Here is an 11876-nt window from a genome sequence, read left to right as displayed (position 1 = left end):
CTATATCTATATTTATAATCTATCTATATCCATAGCGGTACTAATCTATATTACCTTAACAGACATCCCCGGCCCATTTAATTAAAATCAAATTATTTAAATTCCAAAAATAACCCTATCCCATCTAATCTAAAATAAGTTTACAACCCCAACAATCTTTCTCATTTTTTGTTAGCACATATCCCATAGGTGTGCCCTATTGAAATCTCCTTTGCTTCAAAAAGTTTAGACCATTGTAATTTATGTTCAGATTTCTTGCAGTATCACTATTGCTTAAAGTTAAATCTCTATTCGGCTCGGCCATAACATCGGTGAAATCATCCGCCCAAGAACTCAAGTTGTAACTTGTAAGTCCCTTCATAGGAAACCTCAATCATAAAGTTCATACTTTCACCCTTTCAACGCTCCTCATTGAGTTGTTTTCCCGCACTGATAGAATTGGATGTGTTCTACATTTGGCTTCTTAAATTTTCAATACATTTAAAAATTTAATTCGATACTTTTATGACTTTCCACATACTGAATATTTGATGATTTGTGTAGTTCAATAAACTGTGTATTTTTCATCTGTTAATCTCTGTATATGTTTCTCTTTTCTATATTATGCATTCGAATCCTGTCCTGTTTTAATCCTAGAGTGGAACGAATTGTCGGAGTCAATTCTTTTTTTTGGGTAACTATCCACATTTTATTACCAAAGTGTACTAAAGGGGAAAAAATGTATACAAACGAACGAATTGTCGGAGTCAATTCTTTTTTATGGGTAACTATCCACATTTTATTACCAAAGTGTACTAAAGGGGAAAAAATGTATACAAACGTTTTATAGCTAGATATGCCCTATGCCTCTCATCATCTTACTTTCTACAACAAATCAAATAGAACTAGCTTGACTAGACAGATAGCTATTGAGTTGGCCAACACACTGTTGGAACTTTGGGAGTGATTTTTTGTAAAAAATACTACATAATTATGGTTTGGAATCCATCCTTATTAGGCTTGAATATTTTCCACACGGTTGTGTGCTTCTAAACAGTTAGCATTTGAGAATCTGACCTAATAATTCCTCCTTTATTACGATTGAGCAGTTGTTTATGTTCTTTTTAATTAAATAAAAAACCTGCTTCTAACGGCTACAATGGTAAGCCCGAATCAAGTAAAGCCTTTTTAAGGGGCGTTCCCGACGAAGAAGATGCACGGCTTCTGATTTTATCAATGAATTTATTAATTTGACTACTGGAACTTACATTATAACGAAAATTTATTTTAGTTGAATTAATGTTAACTTTGTTTGTCTATACGTATCCCACTTTGTGGGAATATATAGGTTATGTTGTTATTGTTGATAACTTTGCCTGTACTTGATATAGATCTAGACATACACTATGTAGATATTGTTAGAACAATAATGATAATTGTATAAGAAATTCAAAATAAAACTTGCTTGGCTTAGAGGCACGATAATACGCTTCTTGAAGATAGTTGGAGTCTCTCCCACTAGCAAACGGAAGAACCAGTGACAACTCTATCTTCGGGATCCAACTAAGCCACAAAACAAGTAGCATTCAAGAATGTTGCTCTTCTATTCTTGAACTGGTGATTTCATCATTTGATCAATGTCTCTCAAGTGTTTTTCAAGGGAAAAGTAGTTTTGAGTGCTTGTATTTTCCAAACAAAAGAAACACTATTTATAGGGTAAAATTTTCATGCAAGTGAAAAGTATTAATTAAGCAATAGTTAATAGTTTCATGAACAAAAATTGTCTTTCTTTCAAGTTTCAAGAACCTAAAACGTAAATGAATTTACAATTGTTAATGCATTTGTAACTCAAGATGCATTTGTTTCAATTGTAATTTCACATTCATTTTCTTTGTAACTCAAAATGCATTTGTTTCAATATTAATTGAAACATAAAAAACTTTTAACCGATGCACTTATTCCAAAAAATTGATTGAAATATAAACTTCAGTAATAACAATCCCCCACTTGTTTCAAGAAATTTTATCTTTAAGAAACAAAATTCTTTTGAGACATTAATCTAGCAACATGCATCAATAATGGTGTCTTTTGAACTTGAACCATTAACTAGGTGAAGACTTTCTAAATCATTGACTACTTAGTGAACAAATCTTGAACTAAGTGGTTCATTGAACGAAGTAGAAAAATACTCCACGCATATTGCTATGTTCCGGTGAAAATCAAAATCCTTTGACACCTTACGGTCATGTGTCCCGAATCCTTTTAGCTAAGTGCTTTAAGATTTCCCTGTTAAAATCTTATTGAAGCGGCTTCTACTTTGCACTTAGTGCGGTGAATTCATCAAGAGTAACTTTGCATACTCCGACTAAGTAGTCTATGAATTTCATTAAGAGAAATTAATCTCATCCTCCTTTACAACAAAGTACCAGTAAATCTATCAAGAGTGTTCCTACACACTCCAACTGAATCGATGTATAGACTTAATAAAAAAATATAATCTCATTCTTTTCTTTTGTAGGAATACTGTCAAATCTATCAAGAGTTATTATTTACTCCAACCGATATCGGTCTTATAGATTTATCAAGAGAAAAAATCTCAACTTATGCACATCTACTCACTCTCCAGGGAAAAAGGAAATTTTATTGATGTGCTTCACAATTGTAACTTTACTTGTTTTTCCCTTTGAACCTAAGATTACTGTAACACCCCATACTTAATTACGTGCATTAGTCATTGTTATATGTGTTGGAGTATATGTATTGATCCTAAGTTAGGTATATATGAGTTTAAGTATGAGTATTGATTATTTTGAGATGGTTTCAAGTGTATAGTTTGATTATATGTGTATAGGAATCGACTTTATTTATACCGGAATTTTTCCGTCGATGGTTCCATACGAAGTTTATTGAATAAGCTTTCCAACGATATAAAGATTTCCAAAAACGGATAAGTTTCGGATATAAGCGAGCACGTTCGAAACTTTAAAACGGTGGTCGGGATGTGAACAGTAAATGTGCAGAAAAACTACTGAGGCCTGCCAGTTTTTTGGGTCAACTTTGAACGATCATAACTCCCTCAATATAATGAACTGGGAGAGCTACCACATATCAAAAGAAAGATCTTTGAGTCTTCTTTCCAATGCAATTGGTTTCATCCAAATCCAACATCTGAGTAAGGAGTTATACTCGTTTTACTTCAGCCTCTCAAAACAGATTTTTAGGGTCAACTTCAAACGATCATAACTACTTTTACAGGACGAACTGGGTGGATTAATTTATATTAAATGAAAGACCTTTGAATTATCTTTCTAACGATACCAATTTCACCCAAATCCGATATCGGAGCAAAGAGTTATGGCCGATTTACTTTAGCCTATCAAAACAGTCCACCATGGACAGATTCGGATTTACTTAAATTTTTAAGGGCAATATGGTCATTTTCCATCACCTCATGGACGAAAATTGGTCATTATATACATATACTTAGCCTTATATCCACCATTTATCATCCAAATCATTGAAGAATAAGAAACCCTAGCCTAAGTTCAACTCCAATTATCTTGTGATTCAACCGTAGAAAATCCAAATTGATTCCGTAGTTGTGTTCACCGTCTCAAGGGCTTCGAGAAGCACCCCTTATTTGTGCCAACAGGACTTCGAAATCAAAAGGGCCATTTTTTTTTGTAAGGATGTAAATTATGTTGGTGTTATTTATATGGATATGTATATATATATATATATGCATGTGAGCATAAGAAGTATGTTATTTGATTGTTGTTGAAAGATGATTGGAAATGATGTTGGATTATTCTTGTGCATGGTTGGATTATGTTAAATTGTGAAGGAATTTGGGGTGATGATGTGGTATTGATGATGTGGTATTGAGATGATGATTATATACATATACACACATAAACCTATTGTTCAAGTTGGTTTTTGGAATGTTTTGCAAATATTGGTAGTATGGAATTATGGAAGAGAATTGTGGTGTTGGGTTGCTAATACTAGATGCCAAACATTTCATTGTAGATAAGTGATTTGTAAAGGAGGGAAGTTGTGTTGAATTGGTAGCTGAATCTACAACGAGGTATGTAAAGCATACTCTAACAATGTTCTTTGGCATGAAAACACCAATGTTCCATCAAGTAAGATTCCGAGGTTGTCCAAAAACATGTATTGTTCTACGTTACCAACGAAGTTGTTTCCATCCTATAAAGTGTCAAAATGTTCATTGATATACCAAAAGGCTCTTATTTCATTGTTGTGATATTGATGATTCTGAAACATATTGTTGATGTACCAATGAGTCCTTATTACATCGTTATTGTATAGAAGGTCTATTACTTGGTTCCTATTGATGTATCATTGTTTCAAGGTATCAAAAATGTGGTGACGACCGAAATAACAATCTCAAAGATTAATTGAACTAAGTGATGAAAGTTCTCTCTTATCGGGTGGTATCCCAGGGGCATAAGCCTAGCATGGGTCGATCCCTATTTCATGTGTTTATGGGTGGTATCCCAGGGGCATAAGCCTAGCATGGGTCGATCCCAGTTGATATGTACTGGAGGCATCCTAATGGTCACAGTACAGTACAGTAATGATTACAAAGACGATAAGAACGAAGGTAAAGTGATTGAATAAATACAATGTACAGGTTGTCACAAGTTCTAGTAAGTGTGGTCCACTCCTATTACGACTTATTCACTTGTTTCTGGTTTCTATTGAGCTCCTATATCATATGTGATTATTTACAGCTTTACATACTCAGTACATATTTCGTACTGATGTCCCTCACGGGGGACCTGCATTTCATGCTGCAGGCACAGGTACCTCAGCTCATACACCGCACAAGTAGGAGCCAGGTCATACAGCTATTGTTGGTGAGCTCCAGTTTGCTTCGGAGCTTTCTGAGTCGGTTCCTTATGTTTTGTTATTGTACATGAGTCATGTGTGGGCGGGGGTTTATCCCGACCCTAGTTATATCATGTATATCCTAGAGGCTTTGTAGACATAAGGAAGGGTAAAGTCATGGAAGTTTATATAGTAACGTTATATTTGTATATGTGGTGGCCCCGATGGCCAAGTATTATATATATATATTTGTGCGTGTTGTGCTGATACAGGTAATTAGACCTTTCTATATGCAATGAAGTGCTGTCCAATTTTTTTGGTGACATGTAAGTGAAAGTACAGGTATTTGAACGGGTTCTCCCGGGCCTTCTCGGCTTCGGGTGCCAGTCCGGCCCGATGGAATTTTGGGGCGTGACAATTACATCATTAGGTAGGGTTACCATAAAGTACAATCAACCTACAACAAGCTTTATTCCATCCCATTACAAGTTTGTACCACCAATTCCTTGCCTAACCCTTTAGACAAAGGATCTGCTAAATTGAGTTTGGACTTCACATATTGAAGCGATATTATGTCATCCTCCAATAATATTCTCACATGATTATGTTTGAGACGAACTTGTCTTGACTTGCCATTGTAACAATCAATTGAACCTCGAAATATAGCAACTTTATTATCACAATATATAGTCAAAGTTGGTATTGGCTTACCCCATAATGGAATATCTATCAGCATACTCCGCAACCAGTCAATTTCTTCTCCAGTAGAAGACATAGCGATAAATTTTGACTCCATGGTTCAGTGAGTAATACATGTCTGCTTCTTTGATCTCCAAGATATTGCTGCTCCAGCCAAAGTGAAAATCCAAGCAGTAATAGATTTAGAGTCATTAGGATCAGAATTCCAAGTAGCATCACTATAGCCTTCAAGAACTGCTGGAAAGGTAGAATAATGCAGGCCAACATTAATTGTACCCTTCAGATACCTTAAAACACGAATTAAGGCATTCCAATGCTCAACTCCAGGGCTACCAGTAAACTTGCTCAAAGTTCCTACTGCATAACCAATATCTGGCTTGGTACATTGCATGGCATACATAAAACTCCCAACAATCTGAGAATATGTCAATTGATCAAGAATATCACCAGAGTTTCGTACTAGTTTGATGTTAGGATCAAATGGTGTAGGAGCAGGCTTGTCGTCAAAATGACCAAACCTCTTTAGAACCTTCTCAATATAACTTGATTGAGTAAGAGTCAAACCACTTGCCGATCTTAGAATTTTGATGCCTAAAATTACATAAGCTTCTCCAAGATCTTTCATTTCAAACTGAGAAGCAAGAAAATATTTTGTTTCTTTGACTTTTTCGATATCAGTTCCAAAGATCAACATGTCATATACATAAAGACATATTATAATACCAGAATTTTCTTGAAATTTACTAAATATCCAGATATCTCCACCATTAATTAAGTAGCCATTAGAAATCATAACTTTTCTAAATCTATCATGCCATTGTTTTGGAGCTTATTTTAATCCATAAATAGATTTAAGAAGTTTACAAACTTTACGTTCTTGACCAAGATTGACAAATTCTTCTGGTTGTTTCATGTAGACTTCTTCGTCTAGATCTCCATTCAGAATGCAGTTTTTACATCCATCTGATGAATCGCGAGACCATGAATTGCTGCTAGAGCAATCAAGAGATGAATAGAGGCCATCCGAGCTACAGGTGCAAAAGTATCAAAATAATCAATACCTTTCAATTGAGTAAAACCTTAGCTACCAAACGGGCTTTGTACTTATCTAAAATACCATCGGATTTCATTTTTTTCCTAAAAATCCATCGGCAACCAATTGGTTTACATCCAGGAGGAAGATCTGACAATATCCATGTATTATTAGATAATATAGAATGCATTTCATCATCAATGGATTCATGCCAAAATGAAGCATCATGTGAAGACATAGCTTCAGCATGACTTTCAGGACCCTTTTCAACTAAATAAGCTTGAAAATCAGGTCCAAAATCTATTGATTTGGCTGATCTTGAACTACGTCTTGGTTGACTTTCTTTCAATGGCTCAACTATTTTCCTTTTAAGAGGAGAAATAGAAGAACTTGAATCTTGTTCAAAAGAATCTTTTTTCTTGGGATATATATGCTAAAAAAAGTTAGCATGTAAAGATTCAATAATTGTGTGAGGACTTGGGGTCTCAAGATTTAAAAATCTATAAGCCTTACTGATTCGTGAGTAACCAATAAACACACAATCTACTCCTCTATAGCCAATCTTGGTTAAATGTTGATTTGGTAATCGAACATGAGCCAAGCAACCCCATACTTTAAAATAATTTATATTTGATTTTCGATTATTCCAAAGTTCATATGGAGATGCATCATGATTTCTGGAAGTAATTCTATTCAAAATATGCATGCTGAAAGCAAGGCTTCAGTCCATAAATTTTCAGATATACCAGATCCATAAAGCATAGAATTAACCATTTCTATGAAAGTCCTATTTTTTCTTTCTGCTACACCATTTTGTTGTAGTGTATAAGACATGGTCAATTATTTTTCAATGCCTTCTCTCTCCCAAAAATCAATAAAATCTGACTTTAAGTACTCTCCACCTCTATCTGACCTAATTGACTTAATTTTCACACTCAATTGATTTTCAACTTCTGTTTTGTATGTTTTGAAAGTCTTAAATGTTTCATCTTTTGTTTTCAATGGAAAGACATAAGTATATCTTGAGTAGTCATCAATAAAAGTGTTAAAATACCTCTTTCCATGACGTGACAAATAATCCATCTCACCAATATCAGTGTGGATTAATTGCAAAAGTGTGGAAGTCATTTCAATTGTCTTAAAGAACTTCTTCGTAATCTTGCATTTACTACAAGTAAGACACTTAGTAGTATGATTCTTTCCACAATCTTTGATTAATCCATTATTCACCATAAGTTGAATGGATCTAGCATTCACATGTCCCAGACGTTCATGCCATAAGTCCAGAGACTCCACAAGATAAGCAGAAATATTTTCATTTTCAAAAAACCTGCTTCGCTACACTGGTAATCCCGAATCAAGTAAACCCTTTTTAAGGGGTGTTCCCGACGAAGAAGATGCAGGACTTCTGATTTTATCAATGAATTTATTAATTTGACTACTGGAACTTACATTATAACGAAAATTTATTTTAGTTGAATTAATGGTAACTTTGTTTGTCTATACGTATCCCACTTTGTGGGAATATATAGGTTATGTTGTTATTGTTGATAACTTTGACTGTACTTGATATAGATCTAGACATACACTATTTGGGATATGTTGGTGGATGTTGCTTCTCTGTATTCACATTCTCTAGAATTGTTTAGTCATTGTTCTTTTTGCTTTCATGAATACTGGGTGTTCAAGTTTAAGATGTTGATTTTGAAAGCTAATTTTTGTGTTAATGAGATTTTAAACGTTCTTGCTTGTGGGAGTCTCCTTTATAAAATATCTTATTTATATAGTATGGCTTAATGTTAGTTTATATTGTTTAATAATCAGCACAAACTTATTATTTTTGTTGAATGATAATACTCCAGTCGTTTCAGTTTGTTTGTGTGATTTTGACTTGACACGGAATTTAAGAAAGTAAAAAAAAAAAAACTTTTGAATCTTGTCTTCTTTCTGTCTCCCATTTCCACCTAACATCATTCCAGTTCTATAGGGTTTGGATACTGAGATGGTTGATTACACCGATGACGGAGTGAAGTATGTTATTAAGATGGATTCTTCTGTTTCCGTACTTGTAGATGAGGATACATGCAATCAAGAGCTTGCTGTTAAATTGGAGGATGAAGTGTATGTTGAAGCAAAAAATGGGGATGTCGCTCTTATATCTGAATCCATGGCAAAGGACTAGTAGAACTTGATAAAAGCACGTGCAAAGGAGGAAGAAGTAAATGATTCCAAAGAGGCCCCCAACTTGAGTGACCTTCAATATAGTTAGTTGGACGAGCTTTTTGCACAGACATAGCGTTACTCAGAGTTTCTGCTAGAGAAGATGGATAGCATCACACTGACTGGAATGGAAGATGAAGAGAAAGGCAGTGAAGACAAAAAGAAGGGTCATGGCAGAAAAATAAGGGCGACCAAAAGTTATAAAAAGAAAAAGGACAAGAGAGCTGTTGCTGTCATGATTTCAATATCTAATGAAGGTGTTTTTATAGAGGATTCAACCCTTACTGAGAAGGAGAGAGCTGACAAGGAGCTGGCTAAACTTGTGCCCTTGCATACTGACTGGTGGAGCGTTGAAGTCTTATCTACTGAAAGGTGTCAAGTGGTTGATTTCATTATCGGTAAATGGGTTGAATGGGATTCTAGCAGATCAAATGGGACTTTGAAAGACCATTCAAACTATTTATTTTCTGGCACATTTAAAGGGAAATGGCTTGGATGGGCCTTATTTGGTCATTGATCTCCTGTCAACTCTTTCAAATTGGGTGAATGAGATAGGAAGGTTTGTCCCATCCATTAATGCAATCATATACCATGGAGACAATAAGGAGGAAGCATATGCCGAGGACCATAGGTTTGAAATTTCCTATTGTAATTACTTCATATGAGATTGCAATGATTGATGTGAAGAAATTCTTGAGGAATTATAATTGGAAGTATCTGTGATTGATTAGGGACACGGGTTTAAAAACTTAAGTGCACACTGCTCAAGGAACTCAAGTTGTTGCCGATTGAAAACAAACTACTATTAACTGGAACCTCTGCAGAACAACTTGGCTGAGTTGTGGTCATTGTTAAATTTTACCTTACCGGAAATATTTTCATCCCTAGAAGAATTTGAGTCATGGTTTGATCTAGCTGTGAGGTGCTGCAATGACACTCAAAAGGAAGAAATGGAAGAGAAAAGGAGGGCACGAGTTTTCGCAAAACTCCATGGAATTTTACATCCTTTTCTCCTTCGGCACTTAAAAGTAGATGTTGAGCAGATGGTTCCCAAAAAAAAAAAGAGAATTTTATATGTTACAATGACTGAGCGCCAAAAGAAGTTTTAGGACCATCTAATTAGCAGGACGTTGGAGGGTTATTTGACTGAGAACGTGTTCATCGGGAGTCATTTTAAAGGAAAGCTCAATAATTTGATGATTCAACTTTGCAAAAATTGCAATCATCCTGACCTCGTGGAGTCAGCATATGATGGTTCTTTTCGTTATCCACTTATAGAACTAATAGTTTCCCAATGTAGCAAGTTTCGCTTACTGGAAAGGCTTTTGTCAGAATTGCTTGCTCCCAGACACAATGTTTTGGTATTTTCTCAATGGACTAAAGTACTGGATATAATGGATTACTATTTTAGTGAAAAGGGTTTTTATGTTTTTAGACTTGATGGCCATGTGAAATTGGATGAAAGAAAAAGACAGATCAAGGACTTCGATGATGTTAACAGTGAGTTGAGGATATATTTGCTGAGCACTAGGGCTGGTGGCCTTGACATTAATCTTACTGCTGCAGACACCTGCATTTTATATGACAATTGACTGGAATCCGCAAATGGATTTACAGGCTATGGATCGGTGTCGTAGAATAGGTCACACAAAACTTGTTCATGTTTACAAGCTTTCAACCGCTCTCTCTGCGGAGGGTCAAATGCTGAAAAGAGCTTTTAGCAAGTCGAAGCCTGTTCATGTGGTGATTGGAAAAGGATAGTTTAAGCAAGAAAGAAGTAAAACCTGCTATAGATACTATGGAGGAAGAGGACTTGATAGGGCTTTTGAGAGACGAGTTGATGCAGACAAGTATTACTGATAAGGATCTGCAGAGGGTGCTCCAAGTAAAGATGTAAGCGTTGGATCAAGTGCAGAGATGTCCTTCCACTTAAAGGGACCCAGTTGGGAAGTTGTTATTCCAACAGCAAGCGGAGGCATGCTTTCTACTCTCAACAGCTGATAAGGGACTCATAGGTGTGGTTCATTTGCAAAATTTACATGTTTTTAGGGAGCTAAGCAAGTGAGAAAAATAACAAGTGCCGCAAAAATAAGAGAGAGTCGCTTGAGTATAACAACTGTGAGATGGAAGCAGATATTTACTTTGTAAAAATTAAATTCAATTTGTGACAAATCGATTGTGCCTGCCGTCAAATATCCAATCCATATTTATTAAATTGGATCACTCATATTTCAAATGGATAAATATGGACTTCAACTCATTTTAAAAACTCATACAAATATGGACAAAATGGGTAAAATATGAGTACTCGTTTAAACAAAGACTATGCTTTAAATTTCATTTTTTCTTCTTTTCTAGTTTTTTTTTTTCTTTCTTTTTTTCTTTAATTTACTTTTTTCTTTTGCATTTTATTTTTTCATTTTTTACTCGCTTCTTATAATTTCTTTTTTTCTTACTCATCTTTTCATCTATTTTTTTTATTTCTTTTTATTTGTATTTTTTTTTCATTTTCTCCTTTCTCATTCTTATTTCATCATTCGTATTCGTTTGAGACCTACATGGGTTAATAAATATAAACTTCTAATTATTCCATTTAGCCTATACAATTCATAGCATCTCTTATCAATTAAATATAATCTATATATAGTCTCTCCCCTTTATTATTATTTTTTTTATATCTTTTATTTCTCTTTTTTTTTCTTTCATTTTTTCTTTAATTTACTATTTTTTTCTTTCTTTTTCCTTTAGTTTACTTTTTTTTCTTTTTCATTTTTTTATTATTTTTCCACTTATTTTTTACTCGTTTCTTACACTTTTTTCTTTCTTATTTTTCATCAATTTTATTTATTTTTTCTTCGCATTCTTTTTTTTTGTTTTTGTATTTCCATTTTCACCTTTTTCATTTTTGGTTTGTCATTTTTGTCATTTTTCTTCTTTTTTATATTCTTTTCCTCATTTTTTTTTGTCATTGCATTTTATATTTTATATATATGTTTTACTTTAAATTTATTTGTATCATACTATATACTTCAAATAAATTTATTTGTAACACCCCGTACTTAATTACGTGCATTAGTCATTGTTATATGTG

The 11876-nt window shown here is 34.3% G+C and overlaps 1 pseudogene; it reads left to right on the top strand.

The window, feature by feature from the left end:
* The first annotated feature begins 63 nt into the window (after positions 1-63).
* On the top strand, positions 64-11024 carry LOC107861588 (annotated as a pseudogene).
* The last annotated feature ends 852 nt before the right edge of the window (positions 11025-11876 follow it).

Source organism: Capsicum annuum, chromosome 3, assembly GCF_002878395.1.
Source record: "Capsicum annuum cultivar UCD-10X-F1 chromosome 3, UCD10Xv1.1, whole genome shotgun sequence".
NCBI classification, from domain to species: domain Eukaryota; kingdom Viridiplantae; phylum Streptophyta; class Magnoliopsida; order Solanales; family Solanaceae; genus Capsicum; species Capsicum annuum.
The sequence above is the reverse complement of the archived record's forward strand: the minus strand, read 5'-3'. Positions and strand labels throughout refer to the sequence as shown.